Source organism: Catharus ustulatus, chromosome 3 (assembly GCF_009819885.2).
Source record: "Catharus ustulatus isolate bCatUst1 chromosome 3, bCatUst1.pri.v2, whole genome shotgun sequence".
NCBI lineage: Eukaryota > Metazoa > Chordata > Aves > Passeriformes > Turdidae > Catharus > Catharus ustulatus.
In genome coordinates this window covers 41225151-41250061 of record NC_046223.1, presented here as the reverse complement: position 1 = coordinate 41250061, position 24911 = coordinate 41225151, and the positions used below count along the sequence as shown (strand labels likewise).

The window sequence follows — 24911 nt, the reverse complement described above, 5'->3', positions numbered from 1 at the left end:
TCAGGAAAAAAGAGTTCTTAAGCACAAATTCTTTCACGAGTGCAGTAGTCTCAGATATGGTATTGGTGGTCTCTTGACATCCCACTGAGGGTGACTGATGTGTAGAATGATCTGTGTCAGTTCCTTTTTAGCAGCATAGATAAGGAAGGCTGGAAGCACCACAGGTCTTGGTGCTTTTCAGCGAACTCACAGTGAACCACAGGATCACTTCACTCTTTGAAAATCTGGGGTTGTTCAGCCATGTCATTTACAAATAATAACAGCTGAGGTTGCGTGCCAGTGTCATCAGGGAGTTTAATATTTAATCTCATAGCTGTCTGTGGTGTGCCCTTGAAGCTGTGTCACTGAGACAGATACCTGCCTGTGGGAATTGGAAGTGCTCTCCAGGAACTGCGATGCCTTGAGCTGACAAGTCCTGGGTGAGTGTGAACTCTCACTGTTTTTTCATCATTTTTTCATCAAAGTGGCTGCTGGGGAAGCAGGTCCTGCATCAGCTGTGCCAAAGAACAAATCCTAATTTATTTTAAAATGTGTTTAGAATGTAACATGTGAACAGGGGTGTTTCAATGTTGGTGTATGTATGGTCAATATGAAATCTTTTGTAATCCAGTGTGTAAAATGTCTCATTTTTTACATGTGATTCCACAGAGCTTATTAGTGTTATTGTAGCAGACAGTAAATTAGACAGTGCAATATAAAGTTTGCTCTGTGAGAGGGTTGCAGGTGTGCTTGGCTGAAGCTAGACATTGTAGACTTGTTTTCTATCACCTTGCTCTTGTGTTGTCGTTTATATCAGTGCAAGTAGATGTAAACTGTGGCTTATTCAGGGAGGTGGCAATAACTGCCCAAAGGGCAGAGACTCAGACTTTGTATCTGTTATAGTGGGTATTGCACTGTGAAATATATTTCCTGTTCATTTCTCTTCCAGAGTACATTTCAAAAAATACCTCTATCTGGGGGAAAGAGATGGTGGTGTGTGTTTCACTGTTTGAGTGTTTTGAGTATTTTTTTTCTCTTGCTCCCTCTTTTTTTTTTTTTTTTTTTTTTTTAACAGAAGAACATACAGAGTTGTTTTATCAAAGCTTTTTGTAAAATTTAAAAAATAGTGCTGAAGTCATATGGAAAAAGGACATTTAAATAAGCAGTTATCAAAAGTTGTTGCAGTCTTTTTAATTCCTCCTTGAAAGCATCCTCAGTTTTGTCTGACATGGACCTAAGACCCCCACATCCCATTGTGAAAATATCCCTAATGATGTGCTAGTTCTCAAGGATGTATCAGAGTGCTGCAGCTAACACCCGATAACACTGCTCACTCCAGTGCTGGCACACTTTGCCTGATGGGTGCAAAATCTCTCCTGAAACAGATCTGAGGCAAGAAGTCAGGATCTGCATTGACTTGCAGCACCATGCAGCAAGCAGAAGAAAATCGATTCTCATTGAGTCATGAGGCTAGGCTGAATGCCTGATCCTTTCTCTCTTTGGATCCTTTCTTTTTCCCCTTGTTTTCTTCATGCAGGAAATGGAAGTGTTACCTGTCTTACAAAAACGTAGCAATTTTCTTTTTTTTGGCCAATAGTTAAGCACTGTGACTAGGCTTTCCCTTTTTTTCTTTTTTTTTTTCTTCTCACCAAGACTGGAATCAAAGCAGAGCTCCTATATTAAACAGTTTAACAAAGACTAGGGGAGTTATGATGAATATCTTTGCTCTGAGACTTATCCTTCCTTAAATTTTATTTTATCAAACTTAATGTTCATCTGACAAAGAGCTACAGGATGCACACACTTGTGGAGGTTGCTGGAAATAACTCCCTTTCCTTGCTTTAACTTGATGTCAGGGTTTCTGCAGGAGGAGAGCTACAAGGACTCAGTTGTTTACAGAGTACAGCATATAGCTAACCTCTGGCACCAGGTCCAGGAGGCTGCTCTGCTGCCTTCTCTCTTTGCTCAGCTGGCCTCCTGCCTAATCTTCCCACTGTAACAGGGATGTTTGCAGTCACTTTCCCTCTCAGTAGCAGTTTGTGTTGAACTGTGTGGTCAGAAAGCCACAGACAAGATTGTTTGTAGGCTTCTTAAATTAGACCAGCTGCAAAAAGGAGATGGTCTCTGAGGCACACAAGCTCCTCTCTAGGCTAAGGCTAATAATCTTGTAGTTTGAAGAATGCTAGGCTTCAAAGAGTGTTTTCTCCCTGACATCTCTTCATTTAATCCTGTATTTATTCATTACCTTTTAAGTCCAGGAGGGCCTAACAGATTATTGACTCTGTCTCCTGTTCAAGGGTCCATTATAATTCACTCAGTTGTCACACAGGGCAGTGACTGATATTTGGCCAAAGCAGAGAGCCCAGAGGTGCTCAGTTTTGATAAATGACCACGGCTGTCACTATTTGTAAGTGCTCTTGGTTAAATACTCAAGTGAAGCAGGATGCCTCTGCTAAAGTGAGTGGATCAAATCTACTGCTATAAGCACTTAAAAGCATTGAAAAGTGTAGTTACAAGGGATCTCTGGAGGTTTCTCATGGAACTTCTGCTTCAGCTTCAAATCTAGATCATGTTGCTCAGGATCTTTCTCAGCTGAACTTGGTCTGTCACAATGTACTCATTCTGAATCTCCCTGTGCTGCCAAGCACAAAATCTCATGGGAAAATTTTAAATCGGATCCATTACAAAATCCAAGTGTATCACATCCACACAATTGTTATTGCCAACCTAACCTGTCAAATAATGAAAATCTGCTGATGGCATTCATTGTTTTTATTCAGTAAATCATTGCAATAAACTCTTTCATCTGAGAGTCTCAAAATCGACTGAGGAATTGACGTGAACTTTTGTGTGGAATTTGCCATCAGTGGATCCACTCAAGCCTACCTTATGGCTGAGGTCTGCTTTGCTGCCCCAGTTGTGAACCTTTGCACCTCTGGCTCATGCCTGGAAATGAAAATGTGTAAATACCTTACACTTAGGCTGCTTCCAGCAGAGCCAGATCCAGGCATTTCTGAAACACCAGTGCTGTGCAGCTTGTGGGCTGCTCCTGGGAGTGGCATTAGCAGCTGCTTGTGCTTTGAGGCAAATGGAGGAAGATATGGGAGTAAACAGGGGACCAAAGTAATTGCACTACTCTGGAGCTTGTGGAAGTATAATAGGATTCAAAGGATTCATCAGAACAGCCTTTGTGAAAACTTATTGGGGTCTTCTCCATCCCCCCTTTTTCTATTGAAAGAGGGGTTAGGTGGCCTGAGCAAAGCTTTAAATCCGTTTCAGTTCTTGGTCTCTCAGACAGATTTTGTATCCTTGTGTACAACTGCTTTTTATGACAGATCTCAGAAAGAACCACTGTACTTTTTCTAGCCAACAAGAAAAAGAGATAACATAATCTCAAGAGTTTTCAAGTTTTAGTGTTGCTAATGATCAGCTTGCCACAGAAGCTCTAAATGATGGATTGGTGCTACACCTAAGCTGACATAACAGCTACTGCTGTTAAGTCAGCCCCCCTTCCTTTCCTGTCCTTGGTCTCCTGCTAGTGCTTCTCTGACACTAGAGTGAGCCAGCTCACAGAGCTCAAACAAAAAGAAAAAAATGCGCTCTTTTTTCTGTCTTTTTTTTTTTTTTTTTTTTTTGTGTCTTTATCCTTAATTGTTAACTGCCAGGACTTTAGTTTCACAATATTTCGAATTGATGTAACTATGCTGTGTAAAGTGAAGTTATCAACTCCAGCTCCTCCCTGCTTGTGCTCCTGCTGGCTCTCATGCCCTCTGTGTTGGGAGGCAGATCTTGGTTCTGATCTGGAGGAAAATCAGCTCCCCATTCTGCTCTCTAATTTTTCTTCAGGTTGGTTTAGAGATGCTTTCTTGACATGGCTGATTACATAGCTGTACCAATACTAGGAGGAAAGGACAAGACCTCCTGTAGCTGGTAATTTCCACTTGTTTTGGCTGAGACATAACAGAAAAGGGCTACTTTGATATGCCCTTGTAGAACTGGACCTGTTTTGCTGACAGTAAATCATTTATTCTCTACTTCCATTGAAGGTAGATTAGTGAAGAATATAGCCTGATGGAAAGAAAATACATAGGGTAAGAATAGAGTGAAGCATGGATAAAACATCATGTGGTCCTCTTCAGAAGTCTTTTTTCTTTCAAAGAAATGGAGATTGCTTCAATAAGGGAAATAAAATCTCTAAAACATTTCTGTGTTTTATGTTAGTTACTTCTTTCCAGGGGAAGATGAATTTTAGGATGGCACATCAAGGGGCAAATAAACTATCATGAGTTGAATATCCCATTTACAAAATGCATCCTTCTGACTTTGTTTTCCTTCTTCTGCCTACAGCACCCTGCCAGACTGCTGGGATCAGCACCCTGCCAATGGCTGCCTCGTTCTCATAAACACACAGAGCCCCAAAAAGAAACAGAACAAATATTTCCTATGGTAAGTGTGAAAACTTCAGCCCTTGTTGGCTCCTTTCAGCTGAATTTTGCTCTATAATTACTAAGATGAGTGTATGAAATTAAAGCTGTGTTTTTCAGCAGCTTTTTCCATTGTTCTTACCAGAACTGCACTTGATAGCCATTTCTACAAAGTTATTATTGTTGTACTGCCATGATAATAAGAGAAGAGAGTTGTGGTGCAAAAAGACAGCGTGCATGTGGCCAAAGAGGAGTCCTGTGGCACAGCAAATAATTTACCACTTTGCAACATCTCCCCCCCATACCCAGTCTCCCTCAGCTTTTCAGTTTCTAATATGCTTTTTTTAAAAAAATATTTTCTTGTAGGAGCACTGGCTCATAACCCTCCAGAGCTGCAAGGTTAGAGCTTCTTTCTTGAAAAGCTGATGGCAGAGCAGCTGTTATAAACTATGATACATATATTTGGAAAGATATTTTGAGGCATCACAAACATAAGGAAAAAGGCCAGTTCATGTTATGAGGTGATTTGTGAGTGCAGCACAAAGGCTATGGAGATTTTTGTTTTTAAAAACGATTTTGTTTCTTGTGCTTTGCTGTAAAAATCTATCTGCTGACACACAGTGGCGAGGTTATTACAGACTACTTCAGGATGGATAGCTAAAGATTAGTCCGGCGGTCAAGGGAACCTGCAAAAGCAATTATTCATGAGCTCACCTTCCTCTTCCCTCTGACAGCTGGGAAATAAGTTTCTAGTAAAAATATAGAGAGTGCTTACCTTCTCTGTGTCTCTTTCCATATTTCCTTGCTCTACAAGAGTACTCTGACAGTTCTGTTCCTGAGTTAGGTTTCTGAGCTTTGGTTGCTTTTTCAGGACACAGATCATCTTGCTGAGTCCTGGGTTGGGCAGTTTGTGTTGTATTTCCATGCTGAAGGTACTGGCACTGTTTGCACAGCAGTTACTGGGAGATAGAAGAGACAGCATCTTACGTGTACCAAGTTCCCTTAGAATTCTGCTAACAGAACTGGATTTAGGAACAGCATGAAATCCATGCATATCATTCCCTGATGGCTTTAGAAAGGGTACTCCATTCATTTGCTTGTCAGCAAAGCCATGCCATGCTAGCTCTGACTTCAGGCATGGAGAAGACCACACTGCATTTTTTACTGTTGCAGACACTAAGGTCTATTCTGGTTCCCACTGTTCTGTCTTGAAGAGATGTCCAGCTACCTCAGAACTTCATAAGCCGCTGAGTGGCACAACCAGCTGCTGAAGCAGTCACAGCAGCATCACGTGCCTGGATTCAGTTCATTTATGGTTGGAACTGCCTGACATCAGCTTTGTCACTGCTTCCAGTCCTGCTTTGAGTTTTAGGAATTGCTGCATCAGAAGTAGCTGTTAGTGAAAATAAAAGTATTAGGAAAAAATTATATGAGCTGGTCAGGATCGGCTGCTGAAATTCGGCTGCTTGTCAGAGGGGGCACATCCCATCATATAGGTTGTGCTGGTTTTGTCTGGGGTAGAATCAACTTTCTTCACAGAGGCTGCTATGGGGCAGTGTTTTGGATTTGTCCTGAACTCAAGGTTGATAATATTGAGATGTTTCTTTTATTGCCGAGTAGGGCTTGCACAGAACCAAGGACTTTTCTGCTCTTCCTATGGCCACACTGATGAGGAAGTTGGGGGTGAGTGGGAGGCTGGAAAGAGACATGGCCAGGACAGGTCCCCAGTTGAGCAAGGGGACATTCCAGACCACATGACATCGTAGTCAGTGTATAAAGTAGGGGAAGAAGGACATGGGGAGATCTTTGGAATGATGGCCTTTGTCTTCTCAAGTAGCCATTGCATGTGATGGGGCCCTTCTGTCCAGGAGATGGCTGAACACCCTCCCATGGGAAGTGAATTAATTTCTTGTTTTGCTTCACTTGTTTGTGTGGCTTTTCCTTTCCCTATTAAACTGCCTTTGTCTCAACGCATGAGGTGTCTTTTATCCTTCTGATTCTCTCCCTGATCCTGCTGGTGGGGGAGTGAGTGAGTGGCTGCAAGAGGCTTGGCTGGTGGCTGGGGTTAAACCATGGCATAGGTCTAGATGGATTAGCAGCTGCAGAAGTGAGAGCATTGAGATCTGGGCAATGCCCAGTAGCTTTTTGTAGACAAATCTCTCTCTCTAAACTTTTGCTGTATGAGCAAACAGCAGAGATGACAGTGCAGCTGACACTTTCCTGACTCACTAACTCCTTTTAAATTCCCATCCCCGTGCAATATGTTCCTCACTTGTTGCTTCTCACAGTCCTTATTTGTTCACTCTTTTCTGGCACTAAAATGCTGCCCAGCTTTAAAACATTGATGTAAAGGCCCAAGGTTAAAATACAAATCCCTAAAGTTTGGGGTGATAGGGAATCTAGGACCTAGAGGCTGCAGAAATGTTGGCATCCCACACCTAATTAAGGGCTCAGGGACAGATTTAAAGCCCACAAGCAGCTGTTCAAGCTCTTTCTCCTACACGGAGATAAGGACACTAGCTGAAGTTGGACACTAAATTTTTTGTGAAATCCAGGCCATGCCTTGGTGTTTGGATGATCAAGTCCCAGTGATTCTGAGTGGTGGACAATATCATGTGTCACTTGTGTGTCCTAGAAAATGGTTCCTGTAGACTATTAGTTTCAGGCACCCATTTCTAAAAATCTTGAGCTGGAGTTGCTAAAAGTGGTTCTTTAGGCCCAGTTCACAGCTCAAGGGTCACTTAAAATAAAGCATACTTTTAAGAGACTTTTATAAGAGAAGAGTTTTAGATGTAGTTTATTAAATTGTTCAGTTATTTCAAGAACAACGGCAAATCATTGTGTTTTTTCCTCTTTTGTTCTTTTTCTCCCCCAGCAGTTAGTCCCCTCTGCCTTCATTGCCCAAATGTAAATGGGTGCAGAAAATTCCAGATGAAAGTTTATGACATAAATGAATCCCTAGTGATTGATTTCTGTTTTCCTCTGTGAAGTCTACACAATGGGAGGTGGCTGCTTATCACTGAGTAAGATCACTGAGTGATTTAATGGGGGGCTAAATGAAAAGTAAGAGTTTTCATACTGGTGTGATGGAAATCCCGTGTCCAATTAAAGCCTCAAAGCATTTTTTAAAAGCTGTATAAAAGGTGAATCATTTCTGTAAACAGCCCTTAAAGTGAAAACCCAACACCTTTGCTGTGGGAGAAGTAATACAATCTCAAATACCTCTGCAAACAAAGAGTGCCTTGCCTTCTGCGAGCTGCTCTCTTTTTTTCAGCAGCTCAGCATGGGGTGCCAGAAAAATCATTACCGGGCGCTTCTTGCACTTCTGCCTTTCCCACACCTGCGGATCACCAGCTCTGCTGTAACTTTATGGACCGTGAGGAGGCAGGTTTGACGCCATGAAAGACAGGCTCAGCCAACAGCTGCAGGATGGGCAGAGAGCCAGACAGTAAAATGTAAAGAGGAGGAAGGAGAGGGATCACCTTTGAAGTTTACAAAAAAAAAAAAAAAAAAAAGCATGACTTTGACCACTTCCTTTTTTAATTAGCTGTCTCAGGTACATTGAGCCACCAGTTTGAATGGATGCTGGCAGGAGGTTGTTAGAAATGTTGAAGGTAACACTGTAAGGTTTCATCACAACATGACTATTATTTTTTAAACATTTTTTCTCTCTTTTTTTGGTTGTTTGGGATTGTTTTTTGGGTTTTTTTTGTTTGTTTGTTTGTTTGTTGATTGTGTTCTGTGTTAAGTTAAACATCCTAACGCAATGTCAGGGAAAAGTGCTTATTTCACTTGGGAAGGCCTGAACTACAGCTAAAATTTGTATCTTTTGCAAGTGTGAAAAACAACGTTAAAGCTGTGTTGAAGGGTACTTGGAGCTCATATTAGCCAGGAAATTGATGATTGCCACTCCCCTAGCAACAAGGACACACCTCTAGGACTCACAGGTCGAAATTTTTTATTATATGTATATTGTGTTCTGCTCAATATCCATGCTAGCACCAGGAGGTTGCTTTTGATTTGTGCTATTGTAGCTGAAAACTGAATCAGAGGGATCCTTAAAGAAATTGCAGTTGCTGCAGGAACCAAACTTCCCTGTGCCCCCAAGAGGCCAAAAGCTCACTTTGAACTAGTATGTCCCTACTCCTGTCCATTCATGTTAAAGTGTGCTCTGGGAGAAAATGCAAACTGCTGTTGTCATCCACGTTGGAGCTATATGCATTTAATTTACAAGGGTTAAGAGTAAGTATCTTGATATTTATAATCCATGTTAGGGTGAGATCCAAGAATAAAACTCTAGTAATTCAGAACTAAATGAGCTGTCTACCAGGTGGAGAATTTCTATGGGGTGAAAGGACGATAAAGCCAAATCCTGAACAAGTTCAGTGAGTATTTTTCTAGCCTCAAAAAATTAATTTGAGGATTTACTGGAGATACAAAAATCCTTCAGACTGAACAGGGAAAAAAAAAGCAACAGAATTTTCTACTGTCCTGTTGTAAAGTGCAGAATGATCTCACAGTAAAGTCCAAAGATGTAATATCAATGGCATAAAACTCCATTGTGCTGTGTAACTTCTGTAGTCTTGAGTCTGTTCTCTGCTTGAAAGAGAAGAAAAGAAGTTACATTGGATATTACTATAAATACACCAAATTCAGGTAGAAATTTAGCTTTTTAGAGGAGTTGAATGTGGTCCAGTGTGTCACTTTGTTTTAAAAGTTTAAAAAAAGGGAAAAAGAGGACACCAAACTGAATTGTATTATACACAGGTCATTTGCATGATTAAAAAAATTTTGTTGGAGCATGGAGTAATTATTCTCATGGGATTTTTTTTTTTTAATGCTTAGATTAATATTGATAAACTGTAGTCGAAGTACATAATTTGATATATCATAGGTAAAGAAAAGTGTTTATGTAAATTAGTTTAAAGTATCATTTAATTTACTTTTACATAATCTATTTTTAGTAATCTAGTATATACTCTAGTAAAATAAATCAGTCTGTCATTCCTTGCTTTTTTTTTTCCCATCTCTGGACTTAAGAATTAACAGGAAAGCATACTAGGGAGCTTGCAGATGGTTGTCTTTAGCTGAAATCACTCCCAGTTTAGGAGTGTTGATTTAATTTGTTAAGATCAGGTACTCTAGACAGACTTCATGGTGTTTTCAGAAGTAATTTCTATAGACTAATGGCCTTAAAAATGTCTTTCTAGAGTTGATGGCTTGTTGCAATCTCTATTTAGTTAGGCATGAGGCAATTTTATTCCCCAATATATTACAATAAAATATGAACATATAACAGGTTTTTGTAGAGGGTGGTAAAATAGAGGTGAATCAATAGCATAGCTCATAAATATTTTGCTTTATTTTTATGAGACTCTTTCAAAACCTGTACATTTTTTTAAGGGATTGGATCTTGGAAAATTCTGTTAATTGCAAAAGCTTTAGGCTGATAAGGTTGTTGTAGCTATAGAACTGGAAGGTTCCTTTCTTTTAAAGAAAAGATAATCTAAGACACTCATCTTCCCGGTGAACCTCAGATAATACCCGCCCATCATTTATAGATATTTATATAACTTTCTCAGGGACCTGTTTTCCCTGTCAAACTTGGTCCAGATTCCCCATCTCCTTACCTTTAAAATGTCTATTTCTCAACCTGGAACCTTAAGCTTCTTCCTGCAACTAGAGCCATTCCGCTTTTTAAAAATTATTTTAAATTTGTTTTCCCCCAGTGACAAAATAAATAGGAAAAAACTCTATCAATTCCTTTACCAGACTTGCAGATCATAATTTCTTCAGGAATTTTTTTAAAGCTATCATCATTTTAAGTACTTGCATTTTCAGAACTTCTGTTGGCCTTCATTTTTCTCCTCAGCTGTTCAGTGTCCCTCTTGAAGCAGCTCACACACATCTTGATGTGGTAGTGAAGATGTAACACAGCTTAATGACTGAATTATTATCTTTTTGTGATTCCCAGCCTGGATTTATGCTTCTGGTTCTTCTTGCAGTGTTTGGGTTTGCAAGGTTTGCAATCCTTGGTAGTTACTCATTTTCATCTCGTGGTCTAAGCAGCTGCCTGGCAGCCTGGCTGCATGTAGTCCATTACTCTTGCCTGTGAGCACTGTCTTTGTGCTGATAACCTGCTGCTGCTGCTTCAGACCATGCTTTCAATTTGTCCAAATCACTTTGTATTCTAAACACAGCTTCCTGGTAGTCTCTTCCCACCTGGTGTCATCCACAGGTTTAATAAAATTATCCACTACTCTGTCACTGCATGATGTGTTATGGACTCCAAGATTAATACTGGAGGAATACAAATAGAGTTTGTCAAAAGGATTACAGCTGTGTCTAGTGGTTCTAATAGTGGTCCTCAGAACACTAAATCAGGAGCCTCACTGATGAAGTGTATGGATGTACAAGGACTTATGCCCTGGAAAAGAAAAGGAGGTGGGAAGTAATGTGAGAAAAAGAAACATCTAGACATACAGATGTAGAAACAACAATAGAAATACAGCCTGGCTTCTTAATAATATATTAGCACCTCTAGTGACAGAACTAAATATTGAATTGGTGATAACATAAATAATTATTCTGATGAGACTAGGCTCAGTTTTCCCATGTGTCTTTTTTCCAGGTGATTTACAAATGTCAGCAGGATAAAAGTCAACCCCTGTCATAACTCTCCCTTTTACCCTGAGTTTTGATGATGGCTGTGTTGCCCTCCCTAGCTGACTGCCTTTTTCTGTACTGACATAAAGGAGAATCTCTGTAAACCACCCCCAGGTGAACCATGACTGAAATTGTGCTGCTCTCAGGAAAGTCTGGATCAGATAGAGAACACTTCATAAAGGGCCCCAGAAATACATTCATTATTTTTTTGGTGCCTTGCACCCCTAGCAACATGGGGATCAGTAATTCCTACAAGTTAAGGAGAGTGGGTTGGTTTGGGGTTTGAGAACTGTCCAGGAAATCCAGTGAATCCTAGAGATGTGGAGGGAAAAAATGAAAACGCATTTTTGTTCACATCAGCACTGAATGAGTGCTGTAGCAGACTGTAAGCCACCAGGCTGTTTCACGGTGTGATGCTTTGAATGAGCCTTTACATGGGTTTCTCTTCTTTTTAAAATTTAAACTGTTATGTTTTTTTCCAAGGTAAGAATGGTGAAGTCTTATTGGAAGAAGTCAGAGTATGGCACACGGAAAGAGCCGGCAGCCTCCAATTCCTACTTATCCTGTTAGGCTCATATTTTGGCATTTCTGTTTTATGCTAAACCTGGATGTTGGATTATGACCCACAGCTGCAACTTTCTGCGCTCTCAGAATTGCAGAGAAGACCTGAAGAGCCTTGGGAGGAGGTGAGTTCTTCCAACAAATCTTCACAGCATCTTTGTTATCCATGCTTTCTCCTCACTCCCTCGCCTCCCTGCCCGACAAAAAACTCCGAGGTTTATTTGAACTCTTGTAATTAGATCTGTCTGGGAGAACGACCAAAGTGTCAAGGTTTCAAAGAGAAATTCAGAAAAGTCAAGAGCAAGTAGAGACTTGAAAAGGGAAGCCGGAAAAAAAAAAAAAAAAAAAAAAAAGCTGGTCTTTATCATGGTAATAGTAATGAAGCCAAGCTGGAAAAGCCCAGACGAGGGGCTGGGTTACTGTCCTGTGGGTGCCAGGGCAGCATCCCGGGAGAGAATTAGAGAACCAGGGAGCGGCTGCGGGGATGGGACCGCGGTCACTGGGGAATTTCTGGTGCTGCGGGGATGGAGCGATGGAATGGGGATGGAGCGGGGATGGAATGGGGATGGAGCGGGGATGGAGCGGGAACGCCGCAGCAGCAAAGCCACCGAGTGGCTGCGGGTGGGGAGCGCTTGGGTGGGCAAAACAAGGTTTTGAGCCTCTCCGCAGGGGGCTGAGTGTGTTCCCGGCCGGGATGGGCTCTGTGCCCGCTGGGGCCCGAGGTGACACCCGGGAGGTGACACCCGAGAGGTGACACCAGGGCTCCCCGCCCTGCTGCGCCCCTCTCTCCGAGTGAGCCCCGCGGGTTCGTGCTCGGGGGCACGCCGGAGATGTGGGTGCTGATCACAGAATGGGTGCTGGAAAAGGAGTTCCCAGCGCAGGAGCCCCCATTCTGTGAAGGCTCCGTGCGTGCACATCCCCCCCCCCGGTACCGGGTATCGCCTCCTTCGCCGCTGCAATCAGGCTGCTAATCAATTAGGCAAATTGACTGCCGGGGTGAGCTATTTCCTACGCCTGGCAACAAAGCCGGTGTGTGTTAACTCCGTGTTTCCCAGGAGCCCTGGTCTTCTCCACCTTATATATACACACACACACACACATATATATATATAATATTTTTTTCCCCAGAGGCGTAAAGGACACAATAACGAAAAGGCAGAGGAATTTCTAGTAACTGTGAGCATGCTTTGTAACGCCAAAATAATTTCCCCAAGTGTGGGATGATTTTGGTGGTCATTTAAAAGCTGGTAATTTGGATCCAAAGGGACAAATATTCCAGTTAAGCAGGTATGGGAGCATTTGCTCTTTAAATCCAAGTCAGCCTAAGACCCAGTGCACATGAACAGATTCACACACAGCCAGAGAAGCAGTACTGTATCTATTTAAATCTGTAGGTGTGGATATGACGTGCCACTTAACAAATACAGCTTCAGAGGTTCCAGATGAGAGCTGAAGCTGCACTTTCCCCTGCTGTTGTTCTACATAGCAGGGAATTATTTCTGCCGGGCCCTGCAAGGAGCTCTGCATAGAGGAGTCACCAAAGCCCCAAAGGCTCCATGTAGGCACAGAGGTATTGGGAGGTCAGTGCCAAAGGAGTTACATCTGTTCTTAAACATTATTGTACACATTCCAGACTACTGCTTTCACAGATTGTTCCCAAAGATGTCACCAGGCCACGCTGTTCTGTCAGATTTCATCTGCTGTTTCAGGAGTTTAGTTCACTGTGACTTGTAACTAGTGCAAGGTGTGGAACAGAAAAAAACATCCTCCACAGTGCTGTATCAGTTGCTTTCCAAAATGCTGTTTCCAAAATGTGCAGCTGAGCAGCTCACCAAGCTCATGGCTCTGCTGCCCTACCTATTGCTTGGGCCTCACTCCAGTGCAACACAGAATGCTGAAAGTGTTCTAGAAGGAATCATCCACACTGGTATTTTATAAATTGAAAGTGGACCCTGCTCTGAAGCTCAGCTCCAGAGCCTTAGCTTACAGCTGGTCCTGAAGTCATTCAGGAATTTTAGAGCTGAAATAACTCTCATTAGAAATAAAATAACATTTTAATTCTTTTTTTGCTAGATTTGCTTCATTGAAGAGGCAGGCAAATAATTCATGCTAGTAAATTCACACAGAAAAGCAAAATAAAGACCTCAATGAATTTGCCACTTTACATATATAAAAATTAAAGATTGTTGAGATTAAAAATTGCTACTCAAAGTCATTAATGACAATTTATTTATTCATTGTAAATGACAGGTAAATATGCATTTCATACATGAGGGATGCTGTCACACAGTAAAATAATGAAAAGCAGAGAGTGCTAGTGACAAGACATGTTTTCTTGCTGGACCAGTCAGCAAAAAAGGGGAAATTACAAGCTATCTATTTTCAGATGCATAATATAAAAATTGTATTTTATAAAGAAAATTATATCTTTCTACAGCTCTTCCAATATGGAAAAAAACCCCTGTAATTAAACCAAGGATTTTTTTTACATTAGATCTTTTTTTGTTATAGCATTTCTGAGTCCAGTGCGATGTTTCATCAATAGGCATTTCTGTCCAGTGTTACACAGTATTACACAGACAATGTTTATCTCCTGATTTAAATATGAAATTTTCTTTGGGTAAGCTCAGTTTATAATAGTCATAGTGTCTAATTAATTTTTTTTTACTTACAGTACAAAACCTGTAAACGAAGAAATATTTTCAACATGGAAAACACCTTTTTATTTGCGTTCTTACTATGGCATTGTGCAGGAGATCAATTATTGTTATTATATATTAATATATTTAATATTTTATTAAAATACATTCAAGTCTTCTAAGCTTTATCTAAAAGATCAAGTAGCTTCACTATTTGACAGACTTACGTAATGTTTAAAATGTGTTATTATACTAATTTTGGATTTACAAGTGTTTGCTTTTGTTTCTCCTTCTGCAAAAATGATGGCAGGGTGCTATTCACAATTTTTGACTACCAAAAGAATGGGAAAAAATGTCCCAAATATTAAAAATCATTAAAATAACTGATGCTAGTGCTCTCATGTTAACCATGTGTTCAAAAAAAAGGAAGAGACCAGATGGTAGGTACCTGAAAAGCTGATTCAACTTCGGATTTGTTTCCCCGTGTACAACAGCAAACTTTGGCAAAGGAAGGCTATAAGTCTGCTTTGTTTCATGTTCCGTGTTCCGTGACTGAGTACATTTCCATTGGACCAAAAGGCCTCAGAGACAGAGAACCAGACCAACACAAAGAAAATCCCAGTTACCTTAAGACCAAATCAGTGTTTTTCCATTTCACCTTTTCCAGCTACCAGAGCACTAAAACAGAAATGTAATTAATTTTGTTCTGAGAATGTGAGCAGGAGGATCAGAGCGGTGACTTGTATTTGTTGTTGTTAAAGAAAGTCCTTTCCTTGTAGAATCCCAATCTTGTTCAGGAAGCTGACGGACCTCCTTGCAAACCTCTTGCTTAAGCTTCACTGAAGCTTTTAGGAATACAGCTGGCTCCTTAATAGAGAGCAGCCTCAGGGTTTTGATGGGTCTCACGTGTTCCAATGATCTCAAGGACAAAGTCACGGTGAGGCTTCATTTCAGATAGAAAGCTGAGCTATTTAAAATGTACCCTGACCCATGTGTTCTCCCCTGTGAAACAAAACCTGTTTCCATACTTGAGCTCTGGTGAAGCACTTGCTTATGGCAAAAGGCTCTCAGTCCTCCAGAAAAAAAGGAGATTGTAATGCTGGGAGAGAGCTGTAACAGTATATATGTAACGGTATATATATATAACTCTGCCCCAGTATGCAGAGGGGCACTTTTTCAGGGTAGAGCTAACTCTGACCAAAATTCTTATTTTAAAAATTATTTGAAAAAGTACACTTCTGGTAGATCAGTGGCAAATCTGCCCAGAAGGCTGGAGGGGCAGGGGTTCACATCTGTTTTTAACCTCTCCTTACTTTGCTTGGCTTTTATTGAAACAAAAGGAATTCAGAAAAATTGGCAACAAGCATAAAGTAATACATTTAAAATAGTTTTTGGATGTAGTTTTTGTGTTTTGGCTACCCTACAGGTTAGAAATACTGTGTTCTCAAGTGTGAACCATTAAAAAAGTTTATTTTTTCTAGATTTTCTAGGCTTTGAAACTGGGGTTTAATATCTCATGATATCTAATACCTACAGATAAGCCTTTCAAGAAGATGATATCAGGACTTTTACAGTTTTTACAGTTTTACAGTTTTCAGGTATGAGTCCAGAACTGCAGTAAAACCAGGAGTAGTAAGCTTTTATTATTATAGTACACCATAAAAAGAAATGTTGAATATTTACTACTAAAAAGATAAATGAAAGTCAACAGGAAAATCTGACAGTAAAGACTCATTTTGTTTAAACTAATTTCTGAGTTTTTTGGATATATCAATAACAGATATTTGACTAATGAATCATTATTTCAAGAAATAAGATAGAACAAAATAATAAATAAATATTTATTTTATTTAGCTAATACTTTACTGAGTATCAAAACCAGCAATTATGATAATCTCAGGCTGTGGGACATTCTTACTGAATTCAGGGATGTATGGCTCTTCTTGAGAAACAAAACCTTTAAATACTATTCTTTCACTAACTTCTTTTGCATTATTCTTCCAATTGCTTCTTCATACTGTGTACTTAACAAGCAGTGTGCATGGAGGTATTAACTGCAAGTGTTACTCTGGTACAGGAGGCACACATAAAATAGTTGCTGATTCTTACAGCATCTTTCTTACCTATTTTTAAGCACCTACTTTAAGCATTTCACCTTCTCCCTATCTCAGCTATCCACTGTCACTTATGATGAATCCAGACTGGAGAACTCAGAACTGAGTTAGCCATGAACCTCACTCCCCATGCCAACTAGCAGAAATGTACTTCCTTATTCATTCCAAAATTCAGTCTAAAACTATGGTCTAGGCAGAAAGATGATGAATAGTTCCAGTAACTAACAGAAATTTCAAACCAAAGCTTCAAAGATGCATTCAGTTCTGAGCATGTAATTGATTTTGTTACTCAGTTTTGTTTTTCTCTTATCCCAAGGCAGATTATTTATTTCCAAGACAGCGTGAATCCCCAAGTGTCACTGAGAAAGTAAGGAGGAAAACGCAATTCCAGTTTTGGCCTGAGAGGAGCATCAGGGACAGCACTGCAAGAGATCTTCCAAAGCATGCAAAGCTTTCTATGAATTGAGAAATTAAGATAATGGGGTCACAGAAATGTGAGTATGTTTCCTTCACATAATGGTTTGAATCAGCATATTTCCTAGATCACAGCCTTTCTTGCAGGAAGCTCTATCCAAAGTTTATGTCTACAAGAGTAGTTCCTGTGAGTAAAATGCCTATATTCTTTCATTCTCTGACTGAAAGCAGAAACATGATTTATTATAATCACTAAGGTCTCCAACACCCTTTTCTTTTTGTAACTGATTCAGAACAATGCAGTACTGAAAGTAATCACACATTCAAATACAAGTAGGTGTGAGCTTTCAAATATACTGAAAGTGAATATTCAGAACATCACATCCTGGTGTTTGCTTCTGATGTTAAAAACCTGCTGTGCAAACCAGGATGCATGTTTTCAAAAGTCTATAACTTTGCCATTTTGAAGATTTCTTCAAACAGACCAAGGCACATATTTACCTTCCAAGGATTTGTGCCATTTGTGCTGGCTTTGGTACCCTTAATGGAAACTAATTTTGAATTTCCTTGAATGCAAAAGTGCATGCAAATAAAATTTTTCACAGCTGATTTTTGAATGATTTTTTTTTTAGGTGTTCTGAGATACATTTTGCTAATAGTTTCTCTTTATTTGAGGTTGGGAAGGTTTGAAGAGATAATCTAAAAAGCAGAAGAGACAGAAATTAATTTATTGCAATAGAAAAAGTGTATCTAATATAATTGTATTGCAAACATAGCACTATGCTGTAAATATTTAAATTAGGTCTATGAAACGAATTGTTTATAATGAGCCTTTTCAGAGGTGTATTTTATATGTCCTGCAGAAATCCAGTGCCAGTGCTTTGGCCTGAGAAGAAATAAACATTTGACACTTCAGGACACGGCTCTGAAGCATCCAGTGCTGGTATGTTGCTCCTCATTGATTCCATACAATTGTGTTTGGTTCCATACGCCTCTTGAACCAAGTTTGGAAGCTTTGTCTAATTTGAAGGGAGATTCAGATTTGACTTTGTGCTCAAGTCTGAATGCAGCAACACACAAAGACTTCAATTCGACTGTTTATATAGGCATGCATATATTTTATTAATACCTTTTCCTTAAATGCAGTACTAGGAACTTTTAAAGTACAGGTTTTGAGGATCTGGTTAGGAATAGATCTGATGGAAAATGAGAATTAATGAATTTTGAAACGTATTCTCCTTCCCGAACAAAAAAAACCCCAACCAACCAAAAAACCAAAAAAACCACCCCAAAACAAAATAAAATCCAAACCAAACCAACAAACAAACAGAAAACAAAAACAACAACAAAAACAAGGCCCCCCCCAAAAAAAAATTTTGGAAACCCACCCCTCCTTCCCAAACAAAGTAAAATATTTTCATCTCAACACCCACCCCCCCCGAGGAAAAAAAATAATAATAAAAAAAACCCCTCAAGATTCAGTCTGGCAATAACAAAACTGCATTTTGACTTGAAAGCTCAAAAGATGCCTCAGTAAATCACTGATGTTCTTGGCTCTGATGGTGTTATTTTCATTTGCTATAATGCCACCAAGTGCTCTGGGTCAGCTCAGTTAACCTGTATTCTTCTGACTCAGAGGGGCTGTAACTCAAAAAAGGAAACAAAGAAGAGCACAGAGTGCCTCTGTCAGGCTCCCACATCTCCCCATGCTCCTGTGCTGCACTCGCTCAGGAATCCTCCACTTACAGAGAGGAAATCTCTTTGCACCACACATAAAATGGGATGTGCAGTCCAGCCAAGGAAGCCCCATGAGAAATAAGCCACCATCCTCATGCAGAATCCACTACAAGGCAGGTGTTGTACTTAGCTCTAAACTTTTAGACTGCTTTAACAAATAGTAGTACTGGGACTCAAATTTGACTTAAAACCGCATTATTTTTTGTATTGATTTTTCCAATTCAAATTATACCTATTCTGTGAAAATGCTTACTTTAGCAAATACTGTATTTTTCTCCCTTCTTAATTAAGTAGCAAAGTAATAAAGCATTTTTAAATAAGCTGATGTAACTGCAATGATGACACAGCCCTTCTTCAGGACTGACTGATACCATTAATTTTACATGGCTTAATTCTTCAGTGTAATGGTGACATTTTGTTTGTTTTTTTAACTTTAAGTAGCTAAATCAAGACTTACTGATTGGACTAATCAGGCAGATAAAGAAAAATCTCTGAAACTGGAAAGGAATTACTAAAATACAGAAGCAAGAAATTACTTTTTTATTACCTCCCCAAAAGCTACATCAGGTACACACCGTCTATAAATACATGGAATTTTAGGTATTAACAGTCATCCTTACACTAAGACAAGAGTTTTTGCCACTCTTTTATCTTCTTTTTCTGCAACAAATCTTGGAAGTAATTTTTCAGAATGATTGGTGTTGCTGCAACTCAAAGCTTAAACTACTGTAATGAAACTAGAGCTCCTCTTCCACTACTGAAAACCACAATACCAGTGGTTTTTTTTCTTTATTTCGTACCACAACTAAATTGGTAGGAAAAGTTTAAGACCTTCCATGTACCAGTATGGGCCAGCAACAAAACTGACTATGAATCAATAAATTCACCTTTCCAGGAAAGAATAAAAATAAGCGTATTTAGATGTTCACTTTCTTGGTATGTTGCAAAACACAGTTTTCAGTTTCATTTTATGGAAGTTTTCATACCTCACACTTGAGTGTGCTGTTTTACACTCTCTCTGTAGCTGCTTATGGAAATAAACATACCATGGTAGCAGAGACCATACCCTCAGCTGTGTGAGAGAACACAACTCTTGCAATGGGAGACATGAGAACACTGAGGAATCAAAGATGGTCAGTGGAGAAGAAAAAAATCTCGTAGTGACTCATAAATTGAGTCACTATTTTCAGCTAGAAATATCCACTGAGAGCTAAGAGTTAAAAAAAAAATAAAAAGAAAAAAATATCTAAACACCAGAAAGCTGTGTGAGATAAAAGACCTAATTTTTACATTTGTAAAAACTGGTTCCCTCACTCTTTAGAACACGAAAGGGACAGGAAAACTATTTTTCCTGTCACAGCTGTAGGCTGCAAGGCAAATTTAGCCAGGTACATGAAGCACCTTCCTGGTGCTTGAGACTGCCTGGCCAACTCTCAGTTCATTTGAGCACTGATAAATTCAAAGGGCCAGCAGCTCCCCCACCACTGCTGCAAGAAAAGCCCCACAGCAGGTATCACTAGCCCGTGTTTAGTGGCCACTGCTACGTAAGCAAGCCTTTGGAGGGTTTTTATCACACTGCTACCATGCAAAAGAGATTGGGTTTAAGGCTTTAACACTGGCAGGATGGGGATGAGTATGTAAGGGCAGTGTAAACTTCATTGCAGCAAAAGGAATCTACAGGACAACTCTACTTTTTTACTTCCAGAAATTGCTGCTTGTTTTATTTGTCTTGCACAGAACAAAGTGTGTCTAAAACAGAGCAACTGAAATAATAAATGTGTGAAAAGTGAAGCAGGCAATGAGTACATTCACAAAACAGCAAAAAGGGGATTGGTCAGCCTGTTTTGCAAGAACAAGGCTATTCTGGTAATTCATGTTCACAGGAAAAATCTTCCTGAGTTTGATAGTGCTCTCTTTTGAGATATGCTTTTTTTTCAGATTTGATCAAGAAATTGAATTTTAATCCAATTTTATGACTGAAGAGTTTAACCCCCAAGATGGCTTCATTTCCAACACCAGATTCAGAGTTCCAAGTACAGCAGATAAAGAGCTGGGGAAAAAAATTCATCCACTACCAACCAAGAAAGTTTTCCAGCTTTTACTAATGTCTTAAAATTAAAATGAAAACCAAAGTTTTAGCAAAATAAAGTATCCTGTTTCTTCACCTTAATACCCAGGCAACAAGTCAGGGAATAAAAACGCTATTTACAACAGAGATGCAATCTTACAAAAGAAATTAGTAAAGACACATTTTGTGGAAGTCACCTAAAATCCAGAACAAAGGTTGTAAGATTTTTAAATGGTATATTTCTGCACTTAACTGCTAATAAAAGTGGGTACTAATTGTTAGGCCCAAGAGTTATATGGGAGGGACAATTAGCATGTTGTTCTGTTTTTGAAGTATCTGTCTGCATTAACATAGGGCATTGTAGTGCAGATTACATTGAAATGCTGACTACTCTGCTGTAATATTGCTAGGAGGAAAACAGTCCTACAGCAAAGAACTGATATTAGTTAACTTAGAAAGGGTGAGTTTTGCTCTGGTTTTGATATTTTAGATGGTCTACTTGATAAGTAAATACATATATATTAATTTCTCACAGGGATTTGACATTTCTTTCCACAAATAAGTGGTTTCCACTAGGAGTTTTTAACGTAAAACAAAGCAGTTTTATATACAAGCAAGACAAAAGTTGTGACATTAATGCCAGCTTCTCTCTGCTAAATCTCTCAGGATACAAAAAGAAAAAAAAAGTTTTAGATATTAGATTTAGAGCAAAATCGTATCTCTGTTGGTCAGGTTAGTTTTCTTTGCAGCAGTCAGCCCTGTCTAAGGGAAACCAGCGCTTCTGACCTGTGACAAATTTCATTTAGATCAATGTGTCAAGATCAAGTCAGTATTTTCTACAGCCTTGCCTTATTAGATTTCAACTTTATATTTTCATATCTAATTATTTTTGCCCAAAGTGCCAAACAAAGAGAGAAGAAAGGAAAAAGAGAGGTAATTGTCACAAGCAGAGCGAAAGAAGTGTGTTTGCACATGCTAATCAGTTCCTCTGTATGTTTTGGTTTTCCCCTCCGTGGGTGCGGGTGGAGAGTGGGGAGGAACAACAACCACCAGCTTCTGACCCGGCAGCTCCGCTTCCAGCATCATTTCCCCTTCCCCTTTGTTCTCTCCCGCAAACAAAGCAGTTTCTCCTACCGGGCTTCTCCTCATCCCACCAGGTCTGGCTCCTTTCTGCTCCCCTTCCCCACTGCCCCATGGTCCCTTCCCCCACCGCCTCGTCTGTCTCCTGCCTGCTCCCACTGCTTTTCCATCCTCCTCCCATCACTCCTGCCTCTTTGTTCCCACAGGGCTCTGGAGATATGCAGCAGGAGCTCAGCTCTTTCTTTTTAATTCTTTCATTTGTTTTTTTTTCAGGGAGGAAACCTGGAACATTTGAAGCCCCATTGTGCAAACAAGTAGATAGCAGAGAAAAGAAGCAACCATCATAAGCCTTAAGAAAATGCTATCATTAAACACATTTTCTTTTTGAAGAAGATACAAGTACCAAGAAAGACTGTACGCAACTTGTGTGCAACTATGACAGCTTACTGTGTAAGGGATCTGTACAAAACTAAGAACGTTCTTCACAAGTTTAACAAAATTGTAAGAAGAACCTTTATAACTGCAAAGGAAAGTGAAGAAGGTAGGGTCAAGTTGCCTCATTAGGTTTTCAGAGAGCTCTCGTACATAGAAATAATTAATATATTTTCAAATCTGTGTACAGATGTTTAACTAGGAACTATAGATTTCTGTAGTGGAGTCCAGCAAGGCCTCAGGTGCACAGCATTAACCTGCTACCATGAAGGTGGCCTGGATAAGAGTGCTACATTCTCTTTAAAAAGGAAGAGAAAGCACTGCAATAATTTTCCCAGCTTTGGCATATGCCAAATTTTTCATCAAAACCATAAAAAACAACTTTCACCACCACCATATTTTGATTAGGAGCATAACTGCAAAAACAAGTTTAAGCAACTAACAGAAAATGTTTACAAAGTGCTGTGTCTCTCCTTACCTATTTAAAAATTACCTCTGTCCTGGCCAAATCCAGGAAGTAAAGAAAAGTAGGATTGGAAACGAAGCCCCTTTTATTTCTAACCATGTTCTTCAAAAGTCCCTGACTGCTTCCAGGCTATGCCTGAGATAATCACATGTTACTTAAAACTGAGTTAATGGAACAAGCAGCAGTCAGGCCAGTCCAGCTTGGATTGCAAGGCAGTGCTGAGGAAGCTGAAGGTACCTACAAATTTGTTATCCCTAATATCAAAGATCAAAAGGGTGAAGCACTGCTCTGCAGCACAGCTCATAAATTACTTTATAAGGGAATTCTCATGCGTCCTGATGGATCTATGAGAACTGGCAGACACTAATAGGCAGTAAAATAATTTCTCTAGAAGTTCACTTCTGCTGTTTGTTTGCATGCCTCTCTGGGACAGAAGTGAAATTTGCTAGTGTTTCCCCCTGAATCCTCCTCCCACGCATTGGAAACAATGAAATTCTATTTGAATTAGGACAACAGGAGAGGCAATTTAAAGGGGCACTAAAGAGTCAGTCTCTTAATCACAACTGTGACAAAATGCTGTTATCCTTGCTGGCAATTCCCTGGCAATTTACAGTACACTGGTGTAAAAGGAGGGGACCTTGCATTGCAAGGAGCCTGAGTAGATACCCAGATCTTCATCTACTGACTCCCCTTTCCTTGCACTATTGCACACATCCTAGGGATCACCAGGTACTCTGCCTTCCTGAAGCCATTCAGGAGCTATATTTTGACCCTGACATTGAATCTAAAGTTATTTAGAAAGCGAAGTCAGTGCAGAGATTGGCTTCTGAATAACCCATTTAATGAGGAGGGCATTTCAGTAGGACTGTGTGAATGCACACCAGCAGCCCCATTAGGCTGCAATAGCAGCCTAAGAGTCTTTACTGCAGGGGCAAACTAAAACCACTCTGTCTGAACTGTGGTTTCTACTGCTCCCCAAAAGGGACTCCCTTCCTGCATGTAGGATAGAAATTACATTGTTGGCAGGTTTCCCCTGCAAGGTCCTGGAATCCTAGGTTGCCCCAAGTCTAGCAGATGATTTAGAGTATAAGAAAAGAAATACAGAATTAGGAGTTTGAGAAAGACCTGAGGACTTTGAAGATAACATCCCAAAGCAAAGAAGACCTAAAGAAGGAGTTAGGATTTCTTCTTTTATGTCACTGCTGGGCTGATTTCTGTCTGAACAATTGCTCAAATGTGAAAAAAAAATTTTGGACTGAAAATGGTAAGTTAAATAGAGTCAAATAAAGGCTTATTTTTATTATCTACATATAACTGAAGGTAATTTAAAATGTGAGGAAAAACAGGTAGTGTAAAGGCCAGAAAAATACCCCAAGGATCAATATGGTCTTCGAAAGATTGTGATGTTTTTAACAACTTGTTAATTGCTGGTATATCAGTAGGTGTCAAACCCAAATCATTGTTTCAAATTATGTTCCAAAGCAAAACACATAGAAATTGCCAAACTCTGTTAAGCAGCACAAATAAAATGTACTCGTGGGTGATTTTTGAATTATTGCAATTCTTGTGACTCTCATAGCTTGCATTGACTCTGAAATGAATGTCTACTTTCATTACCAATCACTGCTGTTTTCAGGCCTTGAATATTTGAATCTCAGCATTCTTCCTGCAAGATGCTTAAATAACTAGAAACTGCAAATATGGTCTATTAGCCTTTAATCTGGACACTTTTGTCAAGAGAAATGCAATTAAATTACTGTAGCTGTCTGTCAGGCAAAACTCTTAAGCCATCTATTCCCATGTTCCTTTAGGGTGAAAGCATTCTCAAATAGGTTTACCTAATTCTTTTGCTTCTCTCTTTATTACTAGCTGATGGAAAAAGGCAGAAGAAATGTTAAGTGTAATTAATTTATTTTAAAGCATATTGCTAAACCAGCATCCCTTTCCAGAACAGAATATTTCTGCTGACAGCCTTTTTACACAAGATCTCCAAACAGTTTTCCATGAAATGTTTCCACTATCCTCAAAGAATAATTTATTTTTCCTATGAAGTCTTCTAGAGTTGTTAATTTATATAGAATGAAGAAAGTAATTTCAAAACAGATATGAAGTAGGCAATTGCTTTTCCTTCCTGAGGTTGCCATGGGTTTGTTCTCTTGCAGGAGAGTGTCACCTTTCAGCTGAGGGCTTCCAGTGACAGGAGTTTCCCTGGTGCTGTGCACAAAGCTCTTCAGCTACAAGTGGAAGGGAAGATAGACCTCTTGCAGCCACTTCAGGATTTCCACTTGGAAGCCTAGTAACAAAACACTGAATTGAAAATAATTAGAAGTA

General features: G+C 39.6%; 1 long non-coding RNA gene across 2 annotated transcripts; it reads left to right on the top strand.

Moving 5' to 3' along the window:
• Positions 1 to 342: 342 nt before the first annotated feature.
• LOC116994690 lies at positions 343 to 24911 on the top strand. 2 transcript variants are annotated; one of them, XR_004417552.1, is made up of 7 exons: positions 343 to 419; positions 4327 to 4425; positions 11553 to 11755; positions 16704 to 16877; positions 17661 to 17740; positions 21956 to 22132; positions 24743 to 24911. It is a non-coding gene; the product is annotated as an uncharacterized LOC116994690 (long non-coding RNA). The 2 variants fall into 2 exon arrangements; XR_004417551.1 differs by having other exon boundaries at positions 16700 to 16877.